The sequence below is a fragment of the Papio anubis genome, chromosome 19 (assembly GCF_008728515.1).
Source record: "Papio anubis isolate 15944 chromosome 19, Panubis1.0, whole genome shotgun sequence".
In the NCBI taxonomy this organism is placed as follows: Eukaryota; Metazoa; Chordata; class Mammalia; order Primates; family Cercopithecidae; genus Papio; species Papio anubis.
In genome coordinates this window covers 5,055,474-5,072,860 of record NC_044994.1, presented here as the reverse complement: position 1 = coordinate 5,072,860, position 17,387 = coordinate 5,055,474, and the positions used below count along the sequence as shown (strand labels likewise).

General features: G+C 38.9%; 1 protein-coding gene and 1 long non-coding RNA gene across 11 annotated transcripts in view; one reads left to right on the top strand and one right to left on the bottom strand.

Annotated features, from left to right (window-relative positions):
* Window positions 1-17,387, top strand: part of PTPRM (protein tyrosine phosphatase receptor type M) — an 837,547-nt gene that overhangs the window by 694,315 nt on the left and 125,845 nt on the right. The window lies entirely within an intron of this gene.
* On the bottom strand, window positions 570-9,309 carry LOC116271504. Its single transcript, XR_004180126.1, has 3 exons — window positions 9,239-9,309; window positions 1,472-1,562; window positions 570-640 (listed from the first exon to the last, which is right to left on the bottom strand). It is a non-coding gene; the product is annotated as an uncharacterized LOC116271504 (long non-coding RNA).

Genomic DNA, 17,387 nt, shown 5'->3' with positions numbered 1-17,387 from the left:
CACCTACACAAACAGCACACACAGAGATGTGTATTTCTAACCACAGTGCTGTTACATTACTATCAAACCCATTTTCCAGATGAGAAAATGAGTCAGAATTTAAGTGACTCACCCCAGGCTGTCCTGTCTAGAGTAGCAGGCAGGCTGCAGCAACCCAAAGCCTGTGTTCTTTCTACTGAAGCACATTACTTCCGTACGAAACTCCGTGGAGACACAGACCTATGGAAATTAACCTTGTGTTTTATTGATGTGACTTGTGATTTCATGGCAGGAATGTTCGTTTTCCTCTCCGCTGTTGTGTTTGCTTTGAACAGCGGTTTGTCCTTTGGCAGAGGACCCATCTAGCCTGGGGCCCCGTTGGCAGTGCCAACTCTGTGTGTTTCAGCAGCTCAGCAGCAGCAGATGCTGTCCATTAATCTCACTCAGGGTCTCAGCTCTGTGACATGAGGTCACTGCAACATTGCTCCTCCCTGCTCTAGCTTCTCATTGTCTGAGGAATGCGGGAAAATCATTCTGACGATATCTGCCAGCCTGGCTCATCTGGCTTGACCAGTTCTAGGCTAAAATCAAGCTACAGCTCTCGAGAGTCGTGGATTCCATGTGCTGCTCTCCTAGATGATTTCACGGCTGCCAACCAACCCTGCAGCAGGAAGAAGGGAGAAGAGAAGGAGAAGACAAGTTTGTAAACCTCAGTTGTGTTTGAAAGCCCAAGGTTTTGTAAAAAATCTCTAGAAGTTGATGAATCTTTTTTCAATGGAATGATTCAAAATAACTGACAATCTTATTAACCTCATGGCAGAGCCAAGATAACACCTTACACTTTGATTCAATGATGCAACAAATAACCAGTTGAAAAGTCAATGTTTTTTTTTTTTTTCAAAGAACAGTGCTGTGTTGTAGAAAGGACAGTGGATTAGGAATCAGAAGGCAAATGTGGGTCATGGTTCCTCTCTGCGAACTCTCTAACACTGGAACATTGAGGAAATCACGGAACTTCCATGAAGCAACTTCTATCAGTTGTGACAGCAACTACTCACAAAATATCTATGATGTTAGCAGTAGTATGGTCTCCTTAGAGATGCTGGATTTCCAGTTTGATGGGCGTATTCTCATGGATGGAATGTTTTTCAGTGGGGCGACACTAACTGGCTGTTGGAGATCTGTGTGGGGACACGACCGTCACGTATGATCCACAGGCGCTTCTCTGGTTCTCTGTGGCTGGTTCTGATTTTATTCCAAGTTTCTGAATGAAGTGGTTTCTATCCCAATGTGCCCTTCCTATCTTTTCTTCCTCTCTCCCCACTCATTTCAGCCTCCTCCCATTCTCACTTCTAACCTCTACCCCATCTCCAAAACACTGGGAAGTCTGCATTGAGATGACAAGGTCATAGTATTAGCACACGTTTGTATCAAGTTCTCACAATGTCTGAAATGTGGTTATGATTCCATGATGTCTCCAATCCCTACTCACCCAGTTCTTAAGAATCGAGGGCAACCCCGCCTGGGTCCCCTTCCACGCCGTGGAAGCTTTGTTCTTTCGCTCTTCACAATAAACCTTGCTACTGCTCAAAAAAAAAAAAGAACAAAAAAGAATCATGAATGATAAGGAAATATATGGACTAAATGTTTGGAATTACTTAATAATGTTTCACATTTTACCATGTGTAAATTAGTATTATTGTCACATGTATCATTCAGAACACAGTAATATCAAATTAGAGCCCATATTTTTGACCTGTCATGTCATGGAAAAGAAAGAGGACATGCTGACTTTTCCAATTTCTTCTATTGTCTCTTCTGAAATAAAGTAGTTTTATGTCCATCATTGAAATATAATAAAATTGGCAGGGCATGGTGGCTTACGCCTCTAATCCCAGCACTTTGGGAGGCCAAGGTGGGCAGATCACAAGGTCAGGAGTTCGAGACCAGCCTGGCCAATATGGTGAAACCCCATCTCCACTAAAAATAGCAAAATTAGCCAGGTGTGATGGCAGGCACCTGTAGTCCCAGCCACTTGGGAGGCTGAGGCAGGAGAATTGCTTGAACCCAGGAGGCAGAGACTGCAGTGAGCCAAGATCACGCTACTGCACTCCAGCCTAGGCAACAGAGCAAAACTGTCTCAAAATAAAACAAAAAAAGAATTCACCCATATTTTTCATTGTGCTATAGATTTTTAAAATTTCTTCACTCCCTTTATCTTCTATTATCACCCTTTAGGGGGACATGGAAAACCTTTTATCTGTTTACTTCAGGGAAATTATATGAGATACTGAATAATTGTAATATATTCAGTGTTAATTATAAATACGCAGCATATGTTTTTATATGTATTGTATTTATGTGCTTTAGGTAATTATACATGTGAGGTCCTTGCCAATTTTATGGCCAAAATATTTTACTTGGCTGATTACTAAGTGTATTTTAAGCTTACTTCTTGAAATATGAAGAGAATATACTATAAATCCAATTAACATAATTTATCTGCCTAAAGAGAATGGTTGCTTTTATTTTTTTTTCTCTATTTTAATGATGAAAAACAGTTGTAAGAGTACGGAGTACTTAATTTGTTTTTAAAGCTTTCCAAGCCCAATTTTGTTGTTTTCTTTTAAGAGGAAAAGATAATTTTTAAAGAAATTTGGAAATTTTAAAGAAAGCCTAAAAAAAATCACCTACAACTCACTATCAATTTTCAATAATTTTCTGTCTAATATTTTAAGACATTACAATCTTAATATAAAGAGTTTCATATCTTATTTTACACTTAATATTATATCCCAAATGTTTCCTTTATCTTTGCCATGAACGCTGCTATAAATAACTCTTTAGATTTACCTCCATTGCTTTCTAAAGCTATATTTCAAGAGATGAAATTACTAGTTCAAGTATATAAAATGCTTAAGATTCATTACATACTCCTGTTTTGACAACCTGTTTTCATGAAGGTTGCATCAGCTCACATTCACATCAGCACTCTGTAAGAATGGTTACTTCAGTTCCTCACTAAAATGGCTATTAAACTTTTAAAAAATCTTTGCCAATTTGATGAGTGAAAAAAGATTATTTCCTTATTGTTCCATTTGAAGCTATATGTGTCTTCATATGTTTACTGACCATGTGAAAATTTTCTTTTGTGAATTGTTCATATCCTTTGCATCTTTATCTACTGGAGTATTATTTGTCTCCTGCTTATGTGTATAAGCTCTTTTATTGCCTACCTTGCCTTTCTTCTATAGAAACATGTTGTTAATTCTCAGTATTTGTGATTCCATAATTTTAGAATCACCTAGTCCATGGGAAACATGGACAATTCAGACAGTCAACTTTAGGAAAAACTCTGTATAATTTTGTTTGAAATTTCATGGGATGCATTTATAAATCTTGGAAGAATTGTCTTCTTGGCGGTATTAGGTGTTCCTATCCATTAATATGATTTATGCCTCTATTTGTTTGGATCTTCTTTAATGTGTTTCAATAAAGCTTCAAAATCTTCTTTATAAATCCTATACATCTTTTGGTTTGATAAGATTAAAGTATGCCAACTAATTGGCTAGCTTAGAAGAACTGGATAAGTTCCTAGAAATGTACAACTTATTAATGAAGAAATAGAAAACTCAAATATATCAATAACAAGGAAATTCAGGCCGGGCGCAGTGGCTCAAGCCTGTAATCCCAGCACTTTGGGAGGCCGAGACGTGGGTGGATCACGAGGTCAGGAGATCGACCATCCTGGCTAACACGGTGAAACCTCCGCCTCTACTAAAAATACAAAAACTAGCCGGGCTGCAGGTGGCGGGTTTCTGTGGTCCCAGCTACTCGAGGCTGAGGCAGGAGAGAATGGCGGTGTAGTTTCTCCCGCAGGCGGCAGCCGCAGTGAGCCGAGATCGCCCCACCCAGCCTAAGCATAGAGCGAGACTCCGCTCAAAAAAAAAAAAAAAAAAAAAAAAAAAACAAGGAAATTCAATCACTAATCAAAAATCTCCCACAAAGAAAAGTTCATGTCCAGATGGTTTTACTGGTGAATTCTACCAAACATTTAAAGAAGAATTAAGGCTAGTATTTCTCAAATGCTTCCAAAAAAGCTGAAGATGACAAAACACTTCCAAACTCATTTTACAAGGCCAGTATTACCCTGAACAAAAAAGCCAGATAAGGACCCTGTAAGAAAAAAGGATTAACCAATATCCTCAGTGAACATACATCCAAAAATTACCCACAAAACACTAGCAAGTCAAATTCAACAGCACATTAGAAGGACCACACACCATAATCAAATGGGATTTATCCCTGGGGTGCAAGGACGGTTCATCATATGCAAACCAATAAATGTGATACCACACATTAACAGAATGAAGCATATAAATTATATGATCATCTCAATATATGTAGAAAAGGCATTTCTCAAAATTCAACATCCTTTCATGATAAAAACTCTCAACAAATTTGTGTATGGAAGGAATATATCTCAGCGTATATGAAAGATCATATATGAAAGGTTTCCAGCTAACATACTCAACAATGAAAAGCTGAAGACTTTTCTTCTAACAAGACAAAAGTGCCCACTCTCACCAGTTCTATTCAACTAGTACTGGAAGTCCAAGCCAGAGCAATTAGGCAAGAACAAGACATTAAAGGCGTCCAAATTGGAAAGCAAGAAGCAAAATCGTCTCTGTTTATATGTAACATGATCTTATATATAGAAGTACCTCAGAGACTCCACCAAAAACTGTTAGAACTAATAATCAGTATTACAAAATAAACATGCAAAAATCAGTTTCACTTCTCTACACAAACTATGTTAAAATGAAGTAAGAGGAAAAATCATATTTATAATAGCATCAAAAAGAATAAAAATACTTAGAATAAATTTAACCATGGAGGTGAAAGATCTATACACTGGAAACTAGAAGACATTTACAAAAGAAATTGAAGATACACATAAGTGGAAAGATATCGCATGTTCATGGATTGGAAGACTTAATATTGTTAAAATGCCCATATTACCCAAACTGACCGATAAATTCAGTGAAATCTCCATCGAAATTCCAATGGCATTTTTTAACAAATAGGAAAAAAAATTCTAAAATTTGTGTGGAACCACAAAGGACCCCAAATAGCCAAAGCAATCTTAAGAAAGAATAAAACTATAGGCATTACACTCCCTGATTTCAAACTTGATTGCAAGCTACAGTAATCAGATGAGTATGATCCTAGCATAAAAACAGACACAGAGACCAATGGAACAGAATTAAGAGCCCAGAAATAAACTCATGCGTATATGATCAACTAACATTTTACAAGAGTGCAAAGAATACATGATGGGGAAAGGATAATCTCTTCAATAAATGGTGTTGGGGAAACTAGATATGCACAAGCAAAAGAATGAAATTGGATTCCTCTCTTATACTCACAAAACTTAACTTGAAATTGTTCAAAGACTTAAACATGAGACCTGAAACAATAAAACTGTTAGAAGAACACCTAGAGAAATACCCCCGACATTGGTCTTAGCGATGTGTTTTTCTTTGGTTGGTTGGTAAGTTGCTTTTTTAGGACCCACTACAAAGCAGTCAATGACTTTTTGGATATGAAACCAAAGACACAAGCAGCAAAACCAAAAGTAGCAAGTAGATTTATATCAAAGTACAAAACTTCTGCACGGCAAAGGAAAACAATCAACAAAGAGAAAAAGCAACCTACAGAATGAGAGAATATATTTGAAGACCATATATCTGATAAGAGGGTTAATATCCAAGATATATAAGAAATTCATACAACTCAATAGCAAAAAAAAAAAAATCCTTAAATATGAGCAAATAACCTGATACATTTTTCCAAGGAAGATATACAAATGGTCAATAGGTATAATAAAAGGTGGTCAACATCACTAAGCATCAAGGAAATGCAAATCAAAACCACAGTGAGATATCACCTCACACCTGTTAGAATGACAGATCAACCTAAGTGTTGGCAAGGATGTAGAGGAAAAGGAAACCTTGTGCATTGTTGGTGAGAATGTAATTTTTTACCACCATTATGGAAAACAGGATAGAGGTTCCACAGAAGGTTAAAAATAGAATCACCTTAAAGAGACATCTGGACTCCAATGCTCATTACAGCATTATTCACAATAACCAAGACATGGAATCAACCTAAATGTTTCTCAATAGATGAATGGAGAAAGAAATTATGGTGCATATATGCAGTGGAATATTATTCAGCCACAAAAAAATCTACCCTGCCATTTGCAACAACATGGGTGAACCTTGAGGACATTATGCAAAAGGAAATAAGTCAGAGAAAGATAAACACTATGGTTTTAGTTACATGTGGAATCTAAAAAAGTCATAGAAACAGAATAGAACAATGATTGCCAGGGGGTGGAGGGTTAGAGGAAATGGAGATGTTGGTCAAAAGGTACAAACTTTAGTTATTAGGTGAAGAAGTTCTGGGAAACTAATATACAGCATGGTACCGCATGGTGACTATAGTAATTATACTGTATTATATACTTGAAATTTGCTGAGACTTAAGTAGATCTTAAATGTTCTCATCACACACACAAAAGTAAATTAGATTATAAGATGTGTTAACTAACTTGATTGTGGCAATCATTTCACAATATATATGTTACATGAAATGTTTTAAAAACTTTGGTTGACAAGTACCCTTAATTGGTTATCAGTTATGATCAGGTTAAGGAAATTCCCTTTAATTCCTGGTTTGTTTATATTATTTACCATGAATAGATACTGGATGTGATAGGATACTTTTTAGCATTTTTTGAGATACAGAATAATTATTTGATTTCTCTTCTTTGGTGTGTTAACATAGCAAGTTAATATAACAGATATGTAATTTATATAATTAATATTATTATTATATACCAAAAAGCCAACCTTTCATCCTTGGGATAAACCTAACTTGGTCATGATATATATTAAACATTGCTGAGTGCTGTTAACTAATCATTTTTCATTCATGTTCAGAAGCGAGTCTAATCTGTTAATTATCCTTATCGTATTTTCATATTGTTGTAGATTTTAGAATTAATTTTAGATTTTAGAATTAGAGTTAATTTAGATTTTAGAATTAATATCTGTTTTTTTAAATAAATGGAATCACATTCTGTAGTTTTTTTATTCTCTTAAAATTATCTTTCCCTTAAGTGTTTAAAAGTGACCTGTAAAACTGGCTAGATCTGGCATTTTCCTCATGCTAAAATTTTAGATTGCTAATTTTTTTCAATAGTTAATAGGACTGTTACAGATTTCTCATTTTTCTTGAGTTAATTTTGATAGTTAATATTTTCATATGAATTTCTACATTTTATCTTTTTTATTTAGAGGCATACATTTCTTAATATATTTTTATCTTTTAAATTTGTTTTTACTCATGTTTCTTTATCCCTTTTTCATCATTATATAGTTTATGCCTTCTTTTTTCCTTTAGCATTTCTGCCAGAGGTTTGTCAGTTTTATTAATCTTTTCAAAGAAATAACTTTTGTCAGCCGAGCGCAGTGGCTCACACTTGTAATCCCAGCAGTTGGGGAGGCTGAGGCAGGTGGATCACCTGAGGTCAGGAGATTGAGACCATCCTGGCTAACATGGTGAAACCCTGTCTCTACTGAAAATACAAAAAATTAGCTGGGCGTGGTGGCGGGCGCCTGTAATCCCAGCTACTCAGGAGGCTGAGGCAGGAGAATCACTTGAACCTGGAAGGTGGAGGTTGCAGTGAGCCAAGATCGCACCACTGCACTCTAAGCCTGGGTGACAAAGCAAAACTTAAAAAAAAAAAAAAAGAAAAAAAAAGAAAAGAAAAAGAAATAACTTTTGTCTTTGTTGATCTTTAATATTACATTTTTAAACATTTCTTTTATTACTGTTCTTTATTAATTTCCTTCTACTTTCTTTGAGTTTATTCTTTTCTTACTTTTAAATGAGGTGCTAAACACATTAACTTGCCATCTTTTTTCTAATATAAACATTGATTTGAGAGTATTGATTTTTCCTCTAAGTAACCGTTGTCCTGCATCCAGTAAGTTTTGACAGATAGTATTTCTATTATCATTGACTGTTAAACATTTTTTAGTTTTTATTATGATTTATTTGACCCATGAATTACTTAGAAGATTGTGAGTTTATGAGCGTATGTTTTAGTATGAGAACTAAATTTTGGCCGGGCGCGGTGGCTCAAGCCTGTAATACCAGCACTTTGGGAGGCCGAGACGGGTGGATCACGAGGTCAGGAGATTGAGACCATCCTGGTGAACATGGTGAAACCCCGTCTCTACTAAAAAATACAAAAAACTAGCCGGGCGAGGTGGCGGCGCCTGTAGTCCCAGCTACTCGGGAGGCTGAGGCAGGAGAATGGCGTGAACCCGGGAGGCGGAGCTTGCAGAGAGCTGAGATCCGGCCACTGCAACTCCAGCCCGGGAGACAGAGCGAGACTCCGTCTCAAAAAAAAAAAAAAAAAAAAAAAACTAAATTTTATCTAAAACTTTTATCTTAAAAAGATAAAAATATCTTTCTATTAATGATTTCCAACTTGATTGCATTATATACAATCATAGAACATTCACTGCAATTTGTGAATACTAGTTAGAGCCTTAACATAGTCAGTTTTCTTAAATATTTTATGTATTCTTAAAAACAATGTTGAGCACAGTATTTTATACATTTTTTGATCAAGCTTTTGTTCAGATTTTCTGTGTACTTAATTTCTGTCTATTTACTCTATCAGTTACTAAAAGAAGTGGGTTGAAAGAGGTGTAATATATTTTGAAGCTAAGTTATTAGGAAAATACAAGTTTAGAATTGCTATCTTTTTTAGTGAATTGAACATTTTATCATTAAGCAGTGACAGAATTATCTTTAGTAATGTTTTTCTTTACAGTTTATTTTGTCTAATTTCAGTATAACTTTGCCAGTGTCCTTCCAATTAGTATTTTTTCTAGAATATATCTTCAACCCCTCTATTTTAGTGGTGTCTCTTATACATAACATATAGCTAGATTTTATTATTTCAATCAAACCCCACAGCTTTTACCTTTAAATTCTACCGTGTTACCACTTAGTACATTTTTAGTTTATTGTGATTCATGATAGATTTGAATGCATTTCTATCACCTTATTTTGTACGATATGTTTCTTCCATTTGTTCTTAGGCTTCTCCCCCACCCTACCTTTTCTTCCCTGTATAGGAAGTTCATGTAAAATGGAGTGAGCATCTCTAATTTACCTTGATTCTGTGGATCTCTCTAGTCTTGATCTTTACGTGAGTCCCTGACTACTGGCTCACTTTCCTTCTGTGAATTGCAGTGGTTCTGAAAGGTGGGATTATATGTTCCATACCCTCTGCTCAGTTATTCATCTTCTCTTTTGTCACCGCCCCAAAGCCTAGACTTCAGCCAGGTCCATGCATCTTCCTCCACAGCTCCTGCTCCTTGTTTTCATTCCACTGCTGAACCTTCAGAGCTTTGTCTAAAAGCTCTAATTTTTAAACAAGATCCTCCCAGTAAAAACATATTCTCAGGCATCAGAGGTTGTGGGGATTCAGCAGTACAGTAGGAATCATTGGTACATATGGGTCTTTTATGAGTTATATTTGCAATTCAAGACTCACAGCACTTAGAAACAATACAACTTGTCCTGTAAGTCTGGTGAGCAGAAAGGAGGAGAAAACGGAGCTGCCAAACAGTTCAGAACTGATGGAAAAGCAGTTTGCTCAGAAGCCCCATATGGTTTGCCCATTTTCCTCTGCCCTTTGGAAATTCCTCTAAACGTGAGTTCTGACCGTCAGCATGCGGTCCGGTAACATTTTCATTTCAGTCCCAGCTCCTCTGCAATGGGGAGGCAACTGACCTAATCCAGTGTGCTTGAAACCGTTGTCACTGTGCTCAGGAGCACCAGGTAGCGCTGGTACTTCTCCCAGTAGATGGAGCATTAAGCTCCTCAGAATTGCTCACTGTCGTGCTGTTCCGTGCTTTGTTGGTGGGGACTAAATCTTGTATGGAGTTTTCAGCGGTTTATGCTTCATTTAGGGTCTTGATATCCAAGTTCCATGTTAGACTTTTTGTCTATATTTTGGCACAGGTCTCATTAATGTTGACCTCTTAACCATGTTAAAGAACCTCAAATAGGCTGCAGAACATGGAATTTGATCTATTTTTCACTAAATAAAATTTTTAAATTTATGCGTTTGAGTTTTAGCTGTGACTGCTTCATTGGTCAGATAATTTTAATGCTTTTTTAAAAATCTGCCAATATTTGACATCAGTGTTCCCATAAAATAAATAAATGATTCTTCATAATTGCTTTTCCAGTGCTTTTCCCATGTGACTCTTTTCAGTAGTTTTCACTCCAGAATTGTTTGAGTAGTGGCTGTCATGATTCCTCTGAATTGGCGATTATGTCAGAACCATTTAATCAGTGCCTGAGCTGTGCTGTCATTGCGTTTGGAAGGCCGTTTTTCAGAATGGCATCCACCTAAGCATTTGTTAAATTATTAGACCTATAAACTCTTCCCACAAGGACCCTCAGAAATACTGTTAGACATGCAGAGCCTTAGGGACACAGCCCTTTGCACCACCATAAGTACCCGAACTCTGTTAAGCAAAGTTCAAAACTTTGAGCCAGAGTGGATAAGAGTCACAGCTCTCTGTCCTCGGGAAACATCCCTCCAATGTCCTTGTCAAGAGCTTGCATACATAGTTAATCAAGGAAGAACTCACTGGGATTTTGAGTGACATCAGACACCATTCCAGCATCGCATGTTGAAGGATTACTAGCAGGGTTTCCCCTTAATTTATGAGACATATGTGATTATCCTTCAGCCTGCAGTCACTGTAGGAAACATGTTTCTTCTGCAACCTGCAGCTGGTTGATGCTGTAAGAAAATGCATAAAAAATTAGTGCTCGATTTTGAAATTGTTATTAAACGGATCATAAAAATCAAAGCATCCCTCTTTCAGTTCTGTCCATTTGATTTATAAGGAGGCTAAAAATGGAAACGTAGATTTCAATGGGGCCAGGTGTGGTACCTCATACCTGTAGTTTTAGCACTTTGGGAGGCCAAGGCTGGGGAATCACTTGGGCCCAAGAGTTTGAGACTAACCTGGGCAACATAGTGAGACCCCGTTTCAAAAAAAAAAAAGTTAAAAAATTAGCTGGGCATGGTGGTGTGCACCTGCTGTCCCAGCTACTCGGAGGCTGAGGCGGGAGGATTGCTTGAGCCTGGGAGTTTGAGGCCGCAGTAAGCTATGATTGCACCACTACCCTCCAGCCTGGGCAATACTGTAAGATTCTGTCTAAAAGGAAAAAGAAAAAAAAAAAAAAGACTTCAGTGGTTCCAGGAAACTCTTTGTGTTTAGAGCTTTATAGGTAGGTAAAGAGATTGTTCTGCTGTTTGAGGCCTGAATGAGGTCAGAAAGTCTGAAAATCTTAAGCTTTTTCCTGGCCATTTTCTTGTGCTGCCTGACACAGGGCACACTCTGCTATAGTAAACTGCAGTTTGCTTTTCCTTCTGCTGAACCTCTCAAAACCTCTAACTCCTCCTTGAGAAAAGGGATTTGTGTCTATTTCATAGGACCGTTGTGAGAATGACGTTTTGTGTATACATCTTTGTGTATGCATCAAGATATCAACAGATATTTTCTCTGTGTTCTAGAACTGGGTCCCTTCATTCTTGGATCACTGCCAGTGTCTCTGATCAATTCAGTCATTATACCACCAGGCTTTGATTTCCTGAGTCACATTGAAATAGTATTCACTTCCCTGTGCTTAGAAACTCACAGTACTTAAAGCCCTGAGTGTCTATGACCCCTTATTAGTGAGCTCCATCCTACCTCTCTTGTATCTCCTTGTTCTGTGGTAAAAACCTCTCGCTTGGGTCATGTCCACATGTTCCTTCATTTCCCCGCCACTGTCTTTGTTGCAGGCATCACTTGCCTCTGCTTGGAACCCATTTCTGTTCTCTACCTTTCCAAGTCCTTTAGGTTGGTTCCACTAGGACCAGCTCAAATCCTGCCTCCTCCTTGAAGTCTTCCCACCCAACCCTTCCATCCCTCATGGATTTCTCCCTTCTCCCAACTTTCACAGCATGTTAGAGTCCCTGCAGCGTGATTTAGACTCTATTTACTACTCTCTGTCCTGTTTACTGCCTGTTTCATCAGTGTTACAATTGGACTGCATCTTCTCTGAGTAGGAGGACTTCAGTTCTTTGATTTGGTCTCCACACTGTGCGTTTTGGACAAGCAGCTCTTTAAAGGATTGTCGTATGATAGGTCAACGCAGACCAGTAATGCTTAAGTTTAACAACTGATCATAATTTCTTGTTTTGAAAATGTTTAGTGCCAGGTAGTGGACTTCCTCATGGTGGTGGGAAGAGAAATCAACATTTTTATACTAACAGCAGTTGATGTTATTGACCATCATCTATGGGCTGGGCACGGAGCTACTCACTTCCATGTGTGATCTCATTTAAGGGTCAGGACAGCCCTCCTCCCAGCAGACATGAGGAAACTAATCGTTAGAGAGCTCCGTCTCATATCCATGTCACCACGTTCATGACAGGTACTGCAGTCTGAACCCCAGAGCAGCTGACTCTGGGGCTCATGCCATTTTACACCAACAACAACAAATACAATATCCATCCTCATCTTCCCTATGCTTTGAGTCTGTGAGACCTGTGAGACTTTGGGTCTGTGAGACCTGAAGAGGTGGAGGACAGGTTGGAGCAGGTCTTCTATGTACATTAGATACCAGAATGTAGCCTGACAACTTTCTCCTAATTGTGAATGACAGAAAAAAAGGATGATTTGTAGAGATTTGCCAAAACTGTAATTTTTTTTTCTTTTTTTTTTTTTTTTTTTGAGACAGTCTCACTCTGTTGCCCAGGCTGGAGTTCAGTGACACGGAGTTTCTCTGCAACCTCCCCTGCCCGGGTTCAACTGATTCTCCTGCCTTAGCCTCCTGAGTAGCTGGGACTACAGGTGCATGCCACCATGCCTGGCTAATTTTTGTATTTTTTAGTTGAGACGGGGTTTCACCATGTTGGCCAGGCTGATCTCAAACTCCTGGCCTCAAGTGATCCACCCATCTTGGCCTCCCAAAGTCCTCCAAAACTGTAATCTTTTTTATTTTTATTTTTTTCCAAGATACAAAGAAACAGTAGAAATGTTGGAAATTGAGCTTATTGATGGTGCAACTATATGATATTGATGTTAGGATTTTCATCATGTAAAGTGGCTTACTTTTATTTGTGTTGTTTGTATAACTTTGAGTAGTTGAAGTCAGGCTTACCTAGTGTTGAAAGTGAGACTTGAGCACAAATTTGCTTGAGTTAGCACTGGAGAGGCACTGCAGAAGGCAGCCAAAGGAGAGCAAAGTGTATTTTTCTTTTGCATTTAAATGTTGTAATACTGTTTTGCAATAAGTGAAATATGTGTGATCACATAAAGGAGCAGTAGAGAAAAGATATTGAAATTCTAGGTCAATGGTTGATATATAGAAATAAACACACTTCCAAAAGTTAATATTACAGTTATATAAACTTCTATAATCTAATTAAAAATCTTCCAGACTAGAAATAAAGCTTAAAAACCGGCAAGATTTTTCTAAAGCTTGTTTTCTGTGCCTATGTGTTTCTGTGTGTTTCACATTCTCATGGCATGGTCAACTGGAAGGTATTCCATTGGTTATCATAGCTATGCTATTAGGAGAGATATACTTTAAAAACATTTTCTGTTACTAACACAGTGAGGTGCTTTTAAAGGCTTGAGATAGCAATGGTTTAAATGGAAAAGCCAATATGTTGTATGTATCTGTAACTACACATGAGTAGAGAGAGAAGTGGGCTAGAAGAAAAAAATTAACTATGGAAAGACATAAGCATATCCACAAAGTAGGATTTTGGTTTCTCAATCTATAATATTATTTCATTTCCAGATTGTGAATGGGTGGCACACACTGTTTCTTTAGCTCTTTTTTGGCCAACCCCACATAGCTATTTCTCCATACCTACTCATATATCACCTAAGAAACTACCTAAATTGATCTCAAATGGATATAATGAGAAAGACATGCCTGGCATCTTTTTAAAAATAATATCTATACAGCGGGCAAAGTTGCTTTAAAGTTTTTATTTGGGGAGCAATGCAAAATATTAAAGCATCTGTTGTTTCTGCAGCTTAACTTTTCTAATATTTTTACAGCAGCTAATTTAACCTGAGTGCACAATTCCAATGAAGGAAGTTGTAGGATAAAAAGGTAGAGCCGAAATGTATATAAATCTTTGGTGTCCTTGTAGATCTGATACACTGCCATACTTTCTTAAGCTTATGCAAAACAGAAAGTGAAGAAGCATTTTGCAGAAAACTAAATTATACATGAAGTCATTAAACCTCACCCTTCACTTCTGATTGAGGGATTGCTGCAGTTGTCTGAAAGCAGAGGCAAAATGAAAAAATAAATAAATGAAAGACCTGCTCACATTATACATTTCAGTGGAAATGTAATTGCCTAGAAATTCGTTTGAAGTTCTTGGGTATGTGCAAAACTGCATGTAGCTGCTGAAAATAAGAAAAAGGTCGAGGCACAGAGCATCCTTATGAACCCAGAATCTAACCCTTACATGTGTGGGGTACAGAGGGCAAGAGGGAGGGTCGCCCTGGATGCTGTGCTACAAGTCTGCATGTCCCAATCAGCCCGAAACTCTCCTGTTCATTGAAATGTTTACTTGTTTTGTTGACTTGTTTTTCCACCCGGATATGTATTTATGTACATAACACACACCGTTTACTTCTTTTTCCAAAGGGGTTTTGTAACTGCCTCTTTGAAAGCATGTCTCAGTTGACAAACTCTATAGGAAGGTTGTGAGATTCCCTTTTTTGAACATCATATATCCTCAAAAATGTTCTTATCCATCAAGGATGGTCTAAATGTGAGCATTGTGAAAGAATAACGATGTAATAGTGACCTCTGTCAAGGTCATCTTCCACGATGAGGAACGTGAAATGGAAAAGGCATGAAGTCGGCATCTGTGCGAGACTTCATAGCTCTCAAGCCTGAAGTAGCAGGGCTGGAGAAAGAAGGAAAGCCCTTTTCTGACCCTTAACTAAAGGGACTTTTGCTGGCTCTTTGCAGATTGCTGCTGGCTCCCCATATAGCTCTTAATTAATTCCACCTGTATCATTACAAAGAAAGCCCTACCTGAAGAGTGGGTTAACAGCCGTGGTAAGCTCCCTGGACTGCATTTTCTTTCACTTGACACTGTGTGTTGAAGGCTCTGGCAGTGGGGTGGAGCTGCCTCTAGGAGCAGGCCTGTTTTAATCAGCACATCACAGGTCCATAGTAGTGAGACAGAGTGTCTCCCTGCTCACATGAACCGTGGCTTGACTAAGAACTTGGTGATAACGACACCTCTAAAAGAAATAAAACCTGTGAATGTTCACTGTGGAGAGGACGCTCAGAGAAGCAGAGCTTGCCTGTGTGTTTCCAGCACTGACTCTCAGCCTGCAGAGGGAGAGCCATGCCTGCAGAGTTTGCAGTCTCCTGGCCCTGAGATGGCATCCCCAGAAAGCTTTCTGCTTCGTTTACTCCAACCCAGTGCTCACCACACAGCCTCCGCTCAGGGATCTGGCTTTCTAGATAGTGCCACTGGCTAGGGCAGAGCAGGCACAACAGGCACTTGGAAAGAAAATCTCCGCATTTTAAATTCGTTTATTGGCATTCAGGGTTACACATCAGAGTCGCTTCCATTGAATGTGTGTGCAGCCATGACTGGAAATGATGCGTCTCTAAGAGTGGGAAGTGTACGCATCTGCTCGGGCTGCTAGGCTGGGTGGCTCACACAACCGAAAGTTACTTTCTCACAGTCTGGAGGCTGGAAATTCAAGATCAAGGTGCTGGCATGGTTGGCGTCCTCTCCTCACGCGTTGGCTTGCAGGTGGTCAGCTCTGCACGCATGCCCCGGGGTCTCTGTGTGCCCTACTCACCTTTTCTTAAAAGGACAGCAGCCATACTGGATTAGGATCCACCCACATGACCTTAGTTTAAACTTAATTACTTCTTGAAGGCCCTGTCTCCAAATACAGTCCCATTCTGAGGTTCGGGGGCTTAGGACTTCAACATATTGATATGAATTTGTTGTAGGGGGTTCACAATTCAGCCCGTAACACTAAGAAATCATATTCTTTGTTCAAGAATGCTGAGAGATCTTGCAATTTGAGGCCTCACCAAGGTTGGGCCGGGCGAGGCATCAGCCCCATTGGTGGGTCCCTGTGAATCACCACCTGAGCTGTCCCAAAGGGTTGCTCCAAGGCGCGTGTGGTTATTTAAATGTAATTAATTTACATTTAATATTAAAATTCAGTTCCTTGGTCATCCCAGCCTCGTTGCAAGTGCTCAGTAGCCACAAGCAGCCCTAGCAACCGTCATATCAGGCAGTGCAGACTAGAACGTTTCTGCCAACGTAGAACTGTCCTTACGTTCTTGTTCTGGAGGGGCCACGCACAATGGCTGCACAGTCGTTAAAAGAATCCCACAACAAGCACCCTGCACCTGCCTGCTTTGTGCCCAGCTCTGTGCCTGTGGAAGTTAAAAAGGGGAATGCAGGCCCCCTCGTCAGGCAACAGTCTAATTGTGCCAGTAAAAATAACATTAAAGCTCACATATTAGAGATGTGAAGAAAACTTAAGTGGCACATATTAATACCCATGATAGAATCTTGAAGGAAAAAAAATCAAAACTAAAGTAGAAAATACACGGAAAAGGTAGATTTGAGCTGAGTTATAATGGTTACACTAGCTTTGCAAAGGAAATGAAGGAAGGGCCCCCTGCTCAACGAACATCATATCCCACAGCAACTGGAACGCAGCAGGCGTAGAAGCCAGGTGTCGTCATGCTCTTTATCTGAGACAACAATGACACTGTACTGCATTCTCTCCTTTTCACTTTTTAGCGTCTTTTGCTCCTTCTCAGCCTTTCCTGTGCATTGATCGCTACATCCTTGGGTTCTTGGGCATCCTAGCAGATCCAGTGGGATCTCCTTCACTGTACTGTCTTCCTCTAGAAATGTTTTGCTCCTGGTCTCTCCTCTTCCACCTACAGCAGGATGCTTGTAGCAGGGATTATCTTAGGGACTCCAAAATCACTTGAGCATGGCCCTTCTACGACGACAAAAATCCGTGCCATGCAGTAGGATGGCCACGGCTGCTTGTGGTTCTGAGCTCTCTCTACGTGGCTGTGATGACAGAGGAATAGAGCAGGGGTGCTTGACTGTACCATAAAATAAGAATCCACAGCTTCTTTTGCCTCAGCTGTTTCAGCAACCCTGACCTTTCTCTAGTGGATGCAGGAAACTTACTTTTTTTTTTTTTTTTTTGAGACGG